The following is a 13912-nucleotide window of genomic DNA, read 5'->3' as shown; positions in this document are numbered from 1 at the left end:
AGTAACATACTGACTAACTGAAGTTATTTCTCTTTTTGGTCCTCAGATTTCTTGATTGTAAAACGTAAGACTTGAACATTCACTTCTGAAGTTTAAGTACATCCTACGCTGCAAAGTCAATGTACCCAACTGGGATGCACTGACAATGTCACCTTGTGACTCCTAAGTGGGAAGTGGAATAAACACTTACTTGAGATTGTTTAATAACACGTTCTTTAGCATTTGGTGACACTTGTCAATTCCTTCATTCATTTATTCTAACATCATATTCACACACTATTCAAATAAGATAACATAAAGTGTTTTAGCAGGTTACACAACTATTAAATAATAGTCTTAGATACTCTGCTGGATACAAAATCAGCATAATTAACCTTTGTGTTTTTTTGTTTTTAACCAACCAAAAAGACAATTTCCTCTAAATCTTCTCAAAACCACCTAATTTTATTTCCAAAGTTATTTCAGGCAATGACAGTCTCTGCCACATCAGGTGCAGAGTATCAGAATTAAGGAGAATTTGGCAATGATATCTTGGAAATGACACTAAAAGCACAGGCAACAAAAGCAAAAATAGAGAAATGGGACTATCTCACACTTAAAAACCTTTGTGCATCAAAAGACACAATGAACAAAGTGAAAAGGCAACCTCCAGAATGAGAGAACATATTTGCAAATCATGCATCTCATAAGGGATTATTATCCAGAATATAAAGCATTCCTACAACTCAATAACAAATTAAAAGGACTTGATTAAAAAGGGCAAAGGACTTAAACAGAGATTTCTCCAAAGGTGATATGCAAATAACCAACAAACATGAAAGGATGCTCAACATCACTAATCATCAGAAATATGCGAATTAAACCACAATGATATCACCTTGCATCCATTACGATGGCTACTCTTAAAAAAAGAGAATAACAAGCGCTAGCAAGGATGTGGAGAAACTGGACTGCTTCTGCACTTTTGATAGGATTATAAAATGCTGCAACTGCTATAAAAGACAGTGTGAAGGTTCCTTAAATAATTAAAAATAGAACTATCATATAATCCAGCAAACCCACTTCCAGATATATATCCAAAAGAATTGAGACTGAGCATGGTGACTCACACACGAAATCTCAGCACTTTGGAAGGCTAAGGCTTGAGGATCGCTTGAGACCAGGGTTTTAAGACCAGCCTGGGCAACATAGTAAGATGCTGTCTCTATTTTTTTTTTTTTTAATTAAAAGAAAAAAAAATTGCAAACAGGGCCTCAAAAAGATATTTGCACGCCAATGTTCATAGCAGCACTATGTAAAATAGCCAAGAGGTAGAAGCAACCCAAATGTCCACTGACAGATGAAAAGATAAACAAAATGTAGTATATACATACCATGGAAAGATACTCGGTCTTTAAAAGGACGGAAATCCTGTCACATACTACCATGTGAATGAAACTTGAGGACATCATGCTAAATGAAATAAACTAGTCACAGGAAGACAAACACTATGATTCTACTTACAAGAGATATCAAAAAGTAGTCAATGTTGACTGGGCACGGTGGCTCACACCTATAATCCCAGTACATTGGGAAGCTGAGGTGGGTGTATCACTCGAGGCCAGGAATTCGAGACCAGCCTGGCCAACATGGTGAAACCCCAACTTTACTAAAAATACAAAAATTAGCCAGGCATGGTGGCTCATGCCTGTAATCCCAGCTACTTGGGAGGCTGAGGCAGGAGAATCACTTGAACTTGGGAGGCAGAGGTTGCAGTGAGCAGAGATAGCACCACTGCACTCCAGCCTGAGTGACAGAGTGAGACTCTGTTTCAAAAAACAAACAAACAAACAAACAAAAGTAGCCAATGTTATGGACTGAATTGTGTCCCTTCAAATTAGTAAGTTCAAGCCCTAACCCCAATGTTCCTATATTTGGAGATAGGACCCCAATGTCCCTGTATTTGGAGATAGGAGGTCATTAAGATTAAATGAGGTCATAAAGATGGGTCCCTAATCTGATAGGGCTGCTGTCCTTACCAGAAGAGGAAGAGACACAGGAGATCTCTCTCTTTCTTTGACATGCACAGGAGGAAAGGCCATGCGAGGACACAGAGAGAAAACAGTCATTTACAAGCCAGGAAGAGAGCCCTCACGAGAAACCAACCCTTGATCTTGGAATTTTACCCTCTAAAATTAGACTTTTAGCCTCCAGAAAAAATAAATAAATGTCTGTTGTTTAAGGCATCTAGTCTGTAGTATTTTGCTATGGCAGCTCTAGTCAACTATAATATAGTCAAATTCACATAAGTAGAAAGTAGAATGGTGGTTAACAGAGGCTGGGGTGAGTGGGAAAGAGGGTTGTGGTTTAATGAGTATGGAGTTTCAGATTTGCAAGATAAAATTGTTCTGGAGATCTGTTTCACAACAACAGAATATACTTAACGCTACTGAAATATACACTTAAAAATGGTTAAAATGGCAAATTTTGTGTTATGTGTTTTTAAATACAATTTTTAAAATTAGAGTTTCAATTTTCCTGCTGAAATAAAGAAAAAAGATAAGGAAATACTACTTTACAAGTAAAGACAACTACTAATACTATTCTAGGACTACAAAATATATATGGGTGTGGTTACATTTGTTTTTACTTCACTGGAAAAAATAACATATTTTTAAAACTATCTTAAGCTAAAACAACACATCTACTTTAGAGATAATATTTAGCAATATGTAGCAAAATAAAGAAACCAAACTAGTTTATAGTTTAGTCTCTATATTTTATTAAAGCTGAAAATAACATTTCATCATTTTTTCCTCAATATATTTTGTAAGAAAATGTTATTAATAATAGTCAAATGTAGAATTGTTCTTCTCAGCTCAAATTTCCACATTCCTAAATTAGATATTTTATCCTTTGAAAAAGGTGGGAAGAACCACTACCAATACCAATACTAGGGCTCATGTAACTTACAAAGTGAAGAGAATTCAATTTTAGCTTAAATAAAAAACACTTCTTTACTCCCTACTAATTGCATTCTCCTAAGTCTTTTTCTCCTAAAAATACAAAAGCAAGGAGCTTGATAACTATGAAATTCTTCATCAATATTTAATAAAAACAAATCTATTCTTCATATTTCCCTTACAGAAAAAAGAGAGGTGTGACATAAACATTTATGTTTTTTGTCACTTATTCTGTTTAACCTAACAAAGTTAAAGTGGATTATATTTAATAGAAATTTTGGCTCACTGGGTATGGTTGCTTATGTCTGTAATCCCAAAATTTTGGGAGGTTGAGGTGGGTGAATCACTTCAGCCCAGCAGCTCGAGATAAGTCTGTGCAACATGGCGAAATCCCACCTCTACAAAATATAAATATACAAAAAGTAGCTAGGTGTGGTGACATGTACCTGTAATCCCAGCTACCTGGGAGGCTGAGGTGGGAGGATCACTTGAGCCCAGAAGGTTGAGGCTGCAGTGAGCTGAGACTGACCCACTACACTCCAGTCTGGGTGACAAAGTGAGACCTTGTCTCAAAAAGAGTAAAAAATATAAGGAAAAAGAAATTTTGGCTCATGTGATAGTAAGATTTTCTTATTTGCTGGCCTAAACACAATTTCAAGAAAATTGTGGGCTATATAACACACAGAGGGAAAAAGGCAGACAAAGTTTGATTTCAGATGTCTTGATTAGGGTTTCTCAAATTTGGCACTATTGGCATTTGGGGTTGAAAAATTCTTTGTTGTGGGAGTTCTCCTTTGCACTGAAGGATGCTTAAGAACATCCCTATTTACTAGACGCCAGTAGTTCCCCAAGTTGTGACAACTAAAAATGTCTCCAGACATTGCCAAATGTCTCCTGTGAGGCTAAATTACTCCCAGTCTAGAGCATATGAGGCCACAGGTGGACTGATGAATTGGCAGACTTAAACTACAGAAGTTAATATAGAATCTAAAGCCAAAAAGTTAATATTTAGCATCTAAATGCTGATAAGTAAACTAAAAAATGTGATATATGAAATAAATTATTTCCCCAATACAAAATGTGGAGCAGTAAAAAAAAAAAAAAAAAAAAAAACCACTGGCGCTCACCAAGATGTGAAACTCTAGCTGGAGTGGGCAGGAGGGGAGGATGAAAAACAATACACTTCAAAGTGTTGAGTGTTGACAGAGATGTGTGTCTATTGCTAGAAAGAAGGAACACTCTAAAAATACTACATGCCACTTTTTTGTGTATGCTCAAGGAAATAAAACCATAGTTACATTTGCTATTTTCCTCTTTTAGACTACCATCTGGCAATCCACACTTCCACTAGAAAAAAGTTCTAGCCAATTGGACTAAAATAGTTAATACACCACCTCCTGTGCCAAAAATATGCCAGGAAGTCTACAGCTTGTTCAGTCACACCCAAAAAGACACTAATGTCCTTAAATGACAAAGTAAATAACTCACAGCATGTTTACCTACTTCTCTTCGTACCTTGGGGGCAGAGCGTCAAACAATAGCAGGAGGAAAAATACAACAAAAGTAGTTATAAGCAACAGGCAAACTAAAGTGACCAAATTAATTTATTAGATGTCAACTTGTCCCTAAGACAGTTGGAGTTTTAAAAAATCTACTAATTGAATACAAGAGAACACATAAGACTATAGTCACAATATTTCCAGTGTCAGAGGAATTTGTTAAGAATGAGTGAAGTAATAAGGCAGGTGCATCAGATTCTTATAATACTCTTCAAGAAAGGAAAGGTAAAGATTCTACATATAATGAATATAACAATCAGCAAAATAAACTACTTCCTTTTTCTTAATACTTGAAAGTTGTCAAAAGACAAACTGGTACATGCATGCTAGTATATCCTGTGAGTCATCTTTCACTAATCCATATAGGCAGGCTATGGTAACAAGAACCTACAGTTACCAATAGGTAAATAATGATTACTAAATATTACAAAGATAAGCAGAAAACCATGCACCATTGCACAAACATTAATTGAATGCTTTGAGCACTTTTATAAGTACTCATCTAGCTGAGCAAGACAGAGATGGTCCTGGTTCACGCGGAGTTTACATTTCAGGGCAGGAATTCTAATGAAATAATCAAACATTTGGGAAATGCACCACCATGAAAGACAGGTACCAAACTCAATCTTTGTTCTCAAAAACAGAAGAGCCAACACCCAAGGAAAACATTAATAGAGAAACAACAAGCAAAAATATTATTATCACAGAGATTGTATCTGTAAAAAGAGATTATGACATAAGAGAAAATTTTGAGTGAATGCTCACATTTAAACATATCTGTATAAAATCTTAGAAAGCCAAGGATAAAAAGAAAATCCTACAGGTTTTTGGAGAGACAGAATAGATATAATAAATTTTCAGATACTCACAGATTGACTACAGTCCAAGGTTAAAAGAAGTATTAAAGAGTATACTTCATCACATTAAAAAAATCAAACAAAGAATACTGAGTAAAAAAAATCACAAAAAGAGAACATATCAAATGATACCATACCTTTTTAAGGAAGTATTTATAATAAAGATACAAAACTTTCATGGTCATGATGCATGACAGTAGACAAATGGAGGAGGGCTTCAGCTTAATATTTCTTTAAGAAGAAATACAACCATCATATCATCAGAATCACAAAGGATTCAACATAGGAAAGGGAGGAGGTTAGGGAGCGAGCAAAAAGACAAACATGAATCTCCAAGTCTTTCCTTGTTCCAGTGAAGAGTATGGATACTAATTAAATCTAAATATTGACAGTTAAAAAAAAGAGTAAATTTAAATGTGTATTAAAATTTTAAGGTTAATCACGAATAATCATTTTGAAGTAAACAAAAAAGTTCTTTTTTGCTTCCAAATCATTGGAGGAAAGAAATGACACAGAGAGGGCAACCAATCTAAAAGAGCAAACTATGTCCAAATTCATCAAAATCACAATAAATGTGAATAATTAAATTCACCATTAAAATAGAAGGACTCTCCTACTGGAGTTTTAAACTATCCAGCTATACACAGTTCATAAGGTATATCTTAATGCAATATACACTTGATTAAATGACACAAGACAGGTGAAAATAAACACAAAAAGAACAAATCAACAATTTTTTAAAAGTAAATATAGTAGTATTAACATCAGGCAAATGTATTAGTAAGGTTCTCTAGAGGGATGGAACTAATAAGACAGATAAATACCTATAAAGGGGAGTTTATTGAGGAGTATTAACTCACATGATCAAAAGGTGCCACAACAGGCCATCTGTAAGCTGAAGAGCAAGGAAACTAGTCCAAATCCCAAAGCTGAAGAACTTGGAGTCCAATGTTCAAGGGCAAGAAGCATCCAGCATAGGAGAAAGATGTAGGCTGGGAGGCAAAGCCAGTCTAGTCTTTTCATGTTTTTTCTGCCTACTTTATATTCCAGCCATGCTGGCAGCTGATCAGACGGTGCCCACCCAGATTAAGGGTGAGTCTGCCTTTCCCTAGCCCACTGACTCAAATGTTAATCTCCTTTGGTAACACCCTCACAGACACACCCAGGATCAATACTTTGCATCCAGTCAAGTTTATACTTAGTATTAATCATCACGAGTAGACCCCTTGTTAACTTGTACCCATACACATCTCCTGAGATCATACATAATCTTCAAATAAAAACAATAAGAAGGTCATAATTATGCCTAACGTAATACAACTATCCTTCATATAACCGGAAATGCACCAATCCCCAACCCTCTATTCCATAAAGTTAACAATACTTAAAAGCTCATATGAAGTCAATAAACTTTATGTCACATGATAAAGGAAAAAGTAAGTAAGATGAAGATATTTTCTTAGTACAAGTGCACAAATGTGTTTTTAACAAAAGGAGAAGGAAATACTCACGACACTTACATTCCTTGTTTCTGCAACTGGTCATCTGGTCATAGCTGGTATTGATGACTACCTTCTTCTACTATCCATCCTGTATTCCCTTTGCCTTCAGCAAGCACCTCAGCAGGTTGTGGTTTTTTTCCTGGTAGAGTGAACCAAACCTTCATTCCTGAAGGGTCTGGGTCATTTGTAGTCCTGCCTGGATTGAGCTGTTGTAGTTTCCCATTGACCTTAATTGCAGGGCATGGTAATACTAAGAGATGCCCTAATGGATCTCCTGTATTTCATGCATACTCTTCCTTACTTCCATTGTGGAGCAGTAGACTGATTTCATCTTGATAGTCCAGGTCACTCACCGCAGGCAACACTGTTACTTCCTTCTTAGCCTGTTGACTTAAAGGTAGGAGGAGCCCAAAGTGTCCAGGTGGCAATCTTAACTTCCAGTTTAATGGAATCATTGTTTTGTCCTCTGGTGGCAGCGTTGCTCCTGCTGGAACTAAGACCTCTAGGCCAGCGGAAAGTAATGTTGCAGGAAGAGGAAGCAAACATTTTGCTAGTGGATCACTATGGGTGCCACTTCCACTCCACCCCTCGATTCCTGGACCCGTGAATCCTGGCTATGGGAGAAATACTGCCATATGCTGGATGCTGATTCAGAGCATACACGGCATTCTGGAGAACTTTGCCCCAGCCCTGCAAAGTATTGTCACCTACTTGCTGTTGTAATTGTGACTTCAAAAGGCCATTCCACTGTTCTATCCAGCTGCTTCAGGATGATGGGGAACACAGTAAGATCAGTGAGTCTAATGAGCATGAGCCCACTGCTGCACTTCTTTAGCCATAAAGTGAGTGCCTTGGTCAGAGGCAGTGCTGTGTGGAATACCATGATGGTGGATAAGGCATTCTGTGAGTCTTCGGATGGGAGTCTTGCAGAAGCATTGTGTGTAGGATAGGCAAATCCATATCCAAAGTGTGTATTCCACTGAGGACAAACCTCTGCCCTTTCCATGATGGAAGAGGTCCAATATAATCAATATGCCACCAAATAGCTGGCTGATCACCCCCCAAAATGGCGCCATATCAAGGGCTCAGTGTTGGTCTCTGCTGCTGGCAAATTGGGCACTCAGCAGTGGCCATAGCCAGGTCAGCCTTGGTGAGTGGAAGTTCATGTTGCTGAGCCCATGCATAACATCTATCCCTGCCACCATGGGCACTTTATTCATGGACCCATTGGGCAATGACAGGGTGGCTGGGGAAAGAGGCTAAGAATGAGTCATCCTATCCACTTGATTATTAAAATCTTCCTCTGCTGAGGTCACCTGTTGGTAAGCTCTCACATGGGATACAACTATCTTCACAGTTTTTGATCACTCAGAGAGGTCCATCCACATACCTCATCCCCTAATTTATTTGTCACAATTTTCCAATCATGCTTCTTCCAAATGTCTGACCATGTCAAACCATTGGCTACAATGAATCAGTATATAATTGCACATCTGGCCATTTCTCCTTGCATCCAAGGTTCACTGCTCCAAGTTCTGCCCACTGGGAAGAGTTCCCTTCACTGCTATCATTCAAGGATGTCCCAGAAAGGGGCTATAGTGCTGCAGCTGTCCACTTTCAGGTGGTGTCCGCATATCGTGGAGAACCGTTTGTGAACTAGGCCCTAGTCTTCTCTTCCTCTGACAACTGATCATAGGGAACTCCCCACGAGGCCACTGGTGTAGGCTGGGGAAGAGACAGCAGGGTGGCAGGAGTGCAGACCATGGGCATTTGAGCCACTTCCTCATGTAACTTACTTGTGCCTTCAGGACCTGCTCGAGCCCAATCATGTATATACCACTTCCATTTGATGATGGAATGCTGCTGTGCAGGACCACTTTATGGCTAGACAGGTCAGAAAGTACCCAGTTCATGTCACATGGTGACTTGATGATTCATAGTCAAATATCCAGTTTTCACCAAAGCCCAGTAACAGGCCAAGATCTGTTTCTCAAAAGGAGAACAGTTATCTGCAGAAGATGCAGGGCCTTGCTCCAAAATCCTGATGCCTCTGCTAACAGCAGAGACTCCCTTATGGGGGCCTGCCAAAGGCTCCAACAGCATCCCTAACTGCCAATGACACCTCAAGCACCATTGGATCTGCTGGGTTATATGGCCCAAGTGGCAGAGCAGCTTGCACAGCAGCCTGGACCTGTTGCAGAGCCTTCTCCTGTTCTGGACTCCACCCAAAACTGACAGCCTTTTGGGTAACTCGATAAATGGGTCAGAGTAACACACCCAAATGAGGGACGTGTTGCCTCCAAAATCGTACCAGGCCTACCAGGCGTTGTGCCTCTTTCTTGGTTGTAGGAGGGGCCAAATGCAGCAACTTTTCCTTCACCTTAGAAAGAATATCTCAACAGGCTCCACACCACTGGACCCCTGGAAATTTTACTGAGGTAGAAGGTCCCTGAATTTTAGTTGGATTTATTTCCCATCCTCTGGCACGCAAATCTCTCACCAATAAGTCCAGTGTGTTTGCTACTTCTTGATCACTGGATTCAATCAGCATACTGTCCTCAACATAACAAACCAGTGTTATATCTTGAAGAAGGGAAGTGATCAGGGTCTCTCCAAATAGGATTATGACACAAAGTTGATATACTCCTGAGGTAGGACAATAAAGGCATATTGCTGGCCTTGTCCGCTGAAGACAAATTGCTTCTGGTGGGCCTTACGGACAGGAGTGGAGAAAAAGGCATTTGCCAAATCAGTGGCTGCATACCAAGTACCAGGAGATGTGTTACTTTGCTCAAGCAATGAAACCACATCTGGTACTGCAATTGCAATCGGAGTCACCACTTTGTTACACTTACGATAATCCATTTTCATTCTCTAAGAGCCATCTGTCTTCTGCACAGGCCAAATAAGAGAGTTGAACAGGGATATGGTAGGAATCACCACCCCTGCGTCTTTCAAGTCCTTGATGGTGGCACTAATTTCAGCAGTCCCTCCAGGGATGCGATATTGGTTTTGATTTACTGTTTTTCTAGGTGGAGGCAGCTCTAATGGTTTCCATTTGGCCTTTCCCACCATTATGGCTCTCAACCTACAGTCAGGGAGCCAATGTGGGGGTTCTACCAGTTGTTAAGTATGTCTATGTCAATCATGCATTCTGGCACTGGGGAGATGACCACAGGATAAGTCCAGGGACACAATGGACCCACTGTAAGTCAGACCTGAGCTAAAACTCCATCAATTACCTGACCTCCATAAGCCCCTATTTTAACTGGAGGACCACAATGACATTTTGGGTCCCCTGGACTCAGCGTCAGCTCAGAGCCAGTGTCCAGTAGTCCCTGAAATGTCTGATCATTTCCCTATGCCCAATGAACAGTTAGCCTGGTAAAAGGCTGGAGGTCTCCTTGGGGAAGGATGGGAGAAAGATTCACAGCATAAACTGTCAGTAGTGTAGAGTGGTCCTTCCTCAAGGGGACCCGGTCTCCCTTTCATTCAAGGGGTTCTGGGTATGTGAACTGGCTCAAGTCTGGAAATTGATTGAGGGACTATGATTCTCTGCTTTTATAATTCAAATTAGTCTGGAAGTTCTCTGCTTATATAAATTAAGTAGGAATGCAGTAGGCTTCCTATCACTTCTAGGAACATTGTAATTAGCCAATGCCAGAGTTCGACAGGAGTCAGATTATTCTGATTGCTGCTTTGCCTCTTCTGTCCATTACAGTAGCTATGCCCAGCTTGCCTTTGACAGCTGAGTGCCACCACTTGGCCCCTGCCACCTCGGGATCCAATTATTCCAATTGTATTTAAATTTTGTAGTTGAGTGACTGCAGTTCCCACTGTTAGATCTGACATACAGAGAAGGGCAATTACAGGGCTCTTCAAAGATGAAGGAGCTGCCTTCACAAATCTATTTCACAAAGCATTGGTCAAGGGTATATCTTCTGGACCCTCCCAGCTGGGATGAGTAGGTCTAAAGAGACTAATCCACTCCACCATCCCTTCCTCTACATTAAACGAAGAGAGATCAGGCATTTCCAGCTCACTCACAGTGGGCCATTTTTAATCCATCTTTCAGCTAACCAAGCAAATAAACTATTAGAACCTTTTGTAACTCCCCAAGCTGCAATATTAAATGAAGAATCCCTAATTAGTGGGCCCAAATCAATAAATTCAGTCTAATCCAACTCTATATTCCTTCCACCATTATCCCACACCCTTAATATCCATTCCCATGCCTGTTTTCCAGATTTCTGTTTATATACATGAGAAAACTCAAGCAGTTCTTTTCGCTTGTAGTACACCTCTTCATGGGTCTTACTCTCAACCTCACCTCTAGTGGTCCACCGAGACTCTAGTCTAGTTATAGGTCTAGAAGCAAACAGAGGTTTTGGGGGTGGCTCCTGAGGAGAAGCAACATTATCTTGCTTGGAAACTGCCTCTGGGGAGGCCATCGCTATTGCCTCAGGCAGTAAAGGGTTTATCTCCTCAGACAAAGGTGGAAATGCTGATGGCAGCATGGGTTGGAAAGGGGATGTTGCCACTACTGGGGATGGGGAAGCTGTGTCTTCTGGCAAGAAAGGTTCCTTAGAGTTTATAAGCTCAGTATCCCCAGCTTCATCAGGGTCCTCCCACATATCCCCATTCCAAGTTTCAGGGTCCCATTTTTTCCCGATTAATCCCCTCACTTTAACAGTAGACACCTGGTGAGGCTGTGCATACACTTTTCATTGCAGGTCAGTCACTCACATGATAAACTTGTGTCTGATTTTCCACAATTTCAACTCTTTCTCTACAGGAGATAAGATTCTCACTCAAGGCAGTCTTAGCAGATTTGAGGCTCCGTATCTGTTTCTGAAGCTGGGAGTTAGAATCCCTGAGTTCATCATTTTCTTTCATCACTTTGTCCAGTGAACTTAGGAGCAACCAACCAACTTCATTATGTTCCTTAATATAGTCAAAGGCATTATGCGGAGAGTCACTAAACTCCTTGCCTCTCATGAGCAGTGAATCAGGAGTGTCAAATGTATTTACTGTGCATAACTCTGTTAACAGTTCATGCCAAGGACTATCAGTGTTCTCCATGTTATCAGAAGTAGAGACCTTAGCATTTTTGGATGTAATCATATTAAGCAACCAACTCCAGAAACCTCAAAACCAATGAAAGAACTCTATCCTTAATATTCTGTTCCTCTAGAACCACTCCTGGTATCAAAATCCGTATTAGTCAGGGCTCTCTAGAGGGACGGAACTAATAGAATATATAGACATATATTTGTAAATCTTTTTATACATATATTTAATTCTTCATATATAAAAAGCCATATATATATCTCTTCATATATAAATATATAAATCTTCATATATATGAAGATATATATACACACACACACATATATGATCATATTAACTCACACAATCTCAAGGTCCCACAATAGGCCATCTATAAGCTGAGGAGCAAGGAAGCCAGTCCTAATCCCAAAGCTGAAGAACTTGGAGTCCAATGTTCAAGGGCAAGAAGCATCTAGCACTAGAGAAAGATGTAGGCTGGGAGGCTAAGCCAGTCTAGTCTTTTCATGTTTTTCTGCCTGCTTTATATTCCAGCCATTCTGGCAGCTGATTAGATGGTGCCCACCCAGATTAAGGGTGGGTCTGCCTTTCCCCAGCCCACTGACTCAAATGTTAATCTCCTTTGGCAACACCCTCACAGACACACCTAGGACCAATACTTTGCATCCTTCAATCTAATCAAGTTGACACTTACTATTAACCATCACAGCAAATTAGAATGAAACAAAAACTAGCATAAAAATCTCCTATTGATAGTATACTCAATTAGTTGTCATGCTTTTATTTCTCTAACAATACAGCTTTAAAATATATAATGTGAAAACTAGAATCAAAACAGAAGAAAATTACTTACATAATCATAATGTAAGATTCAACATACCTGTCAGAAAAGTCCACATTTCAATAAATAGAAAAGATGAATATAAAGAGTTTTAATAAATTTGATGATATAAACCTAAATATATAAAGATACACACACACACACACACACACACACACACACACACAGACATCAAAAGAAAATATAATCAATGTAGAGCTTAATAGTTGACTACGTATAAGGGCACCAAAAAAAAAAAAAAAAAAAAATTCCAAGCCCTCAAAAAGAGTCTCAAAAGCATAAAACTGAGATGCATCCATTGAACATGCCTCAATAAAATATAAGGATAGTGTCAAGTACCTGTTTCCTTTAGAATCACATCAGATAGGCAAAAATCTAAATGGAAATTTCAGTGAGAATTCAGGGTAATGGACATTTATAAAAACTTCAGGTGGGAGTATAAATTCATGATACCTTTTTACAAAATAATTTGATACTACCTCTCAAAATTTTAAATGTCCATACCCTTTGACTCAACAATTGTATCTCTAGAAATTCCCCTAATATAGAAAACTTATAATCAGAAAACAAATATACAAGATTACAACACTAATTATAACAGCAAAAAAGTAATAAACCAAATATCCATTAAAAGAAAAATGGCTAAGTAATTTATAGTACCTCCATTTCACAAAATGTCAAGCACTGACATGGAAAGAATCTCTAAGACATGGGCTTAAGTGTAAAAAAATACACGTTTCGGTGCAAAATGAATGGAAAAAGAAGTGGAAGAGTACACAACAAATGTTTTACTTCTGGAGAGGGATATAATTTTACCTTACATATGTCTCTTAGTGTTTGGATCTTTTATGACTGGTACTACTTGCATAAGAAACATAATTAATTTTTTCAATGTCTTATTTACTTTCCAGAAAAAGACTAAGATCCTTCCGTCCTTAGGACAAATTTGATCAAACCCATCTGAGAGTACAGGACAAGTACAAACTTTGATTCTGTTACAATAAGAATACCTGCTGTTTCCTTTTCTGGGAATGATCTTCCATCAGATATGGCTCAGCATTTCACTTCCTTCAAGTTATCTGCTTAAATATCACTTCATCTAAGGAATCTTTCCTGACTTTGCAATATAAAATGACAACATCCT

The 13912-nt window shown here is 38.9% G+C and overlaps 1 protein-coding gene across 10 annotated transcripts in view; it reads right to left on the bottom strand.

Moving 5' to 3' along the window:
* Nucleotides 1-13912, bottom strand: part of UBE3D (ubiquitin protein ligase E3D) — a 179844-nt gene that overhangs the window by 119657 nt on the left and 46275 nt on the right. The window lies entirely within an intron of this gene.

This window comes from Macaca mulatta, chromosome 4, assembly GCF_049350105.2.
Source record: "Macaca mulatta isolate MMU2019108-1 chromosome 4, T2T-MMU8v2.0, whole genome shotgun sequence".
In the NCBI taxonomy this organism is placed as follows: Eukaryota; Metazoa; Chordata; class Mammalia; order Primates; family Cercopithecidae; genus Macaca; species Macaca mulatta.
Note: the sequence above shows the minus strand (reverse complement) of the source record. Positions and strands in the feature narration are given on the sequence as shown.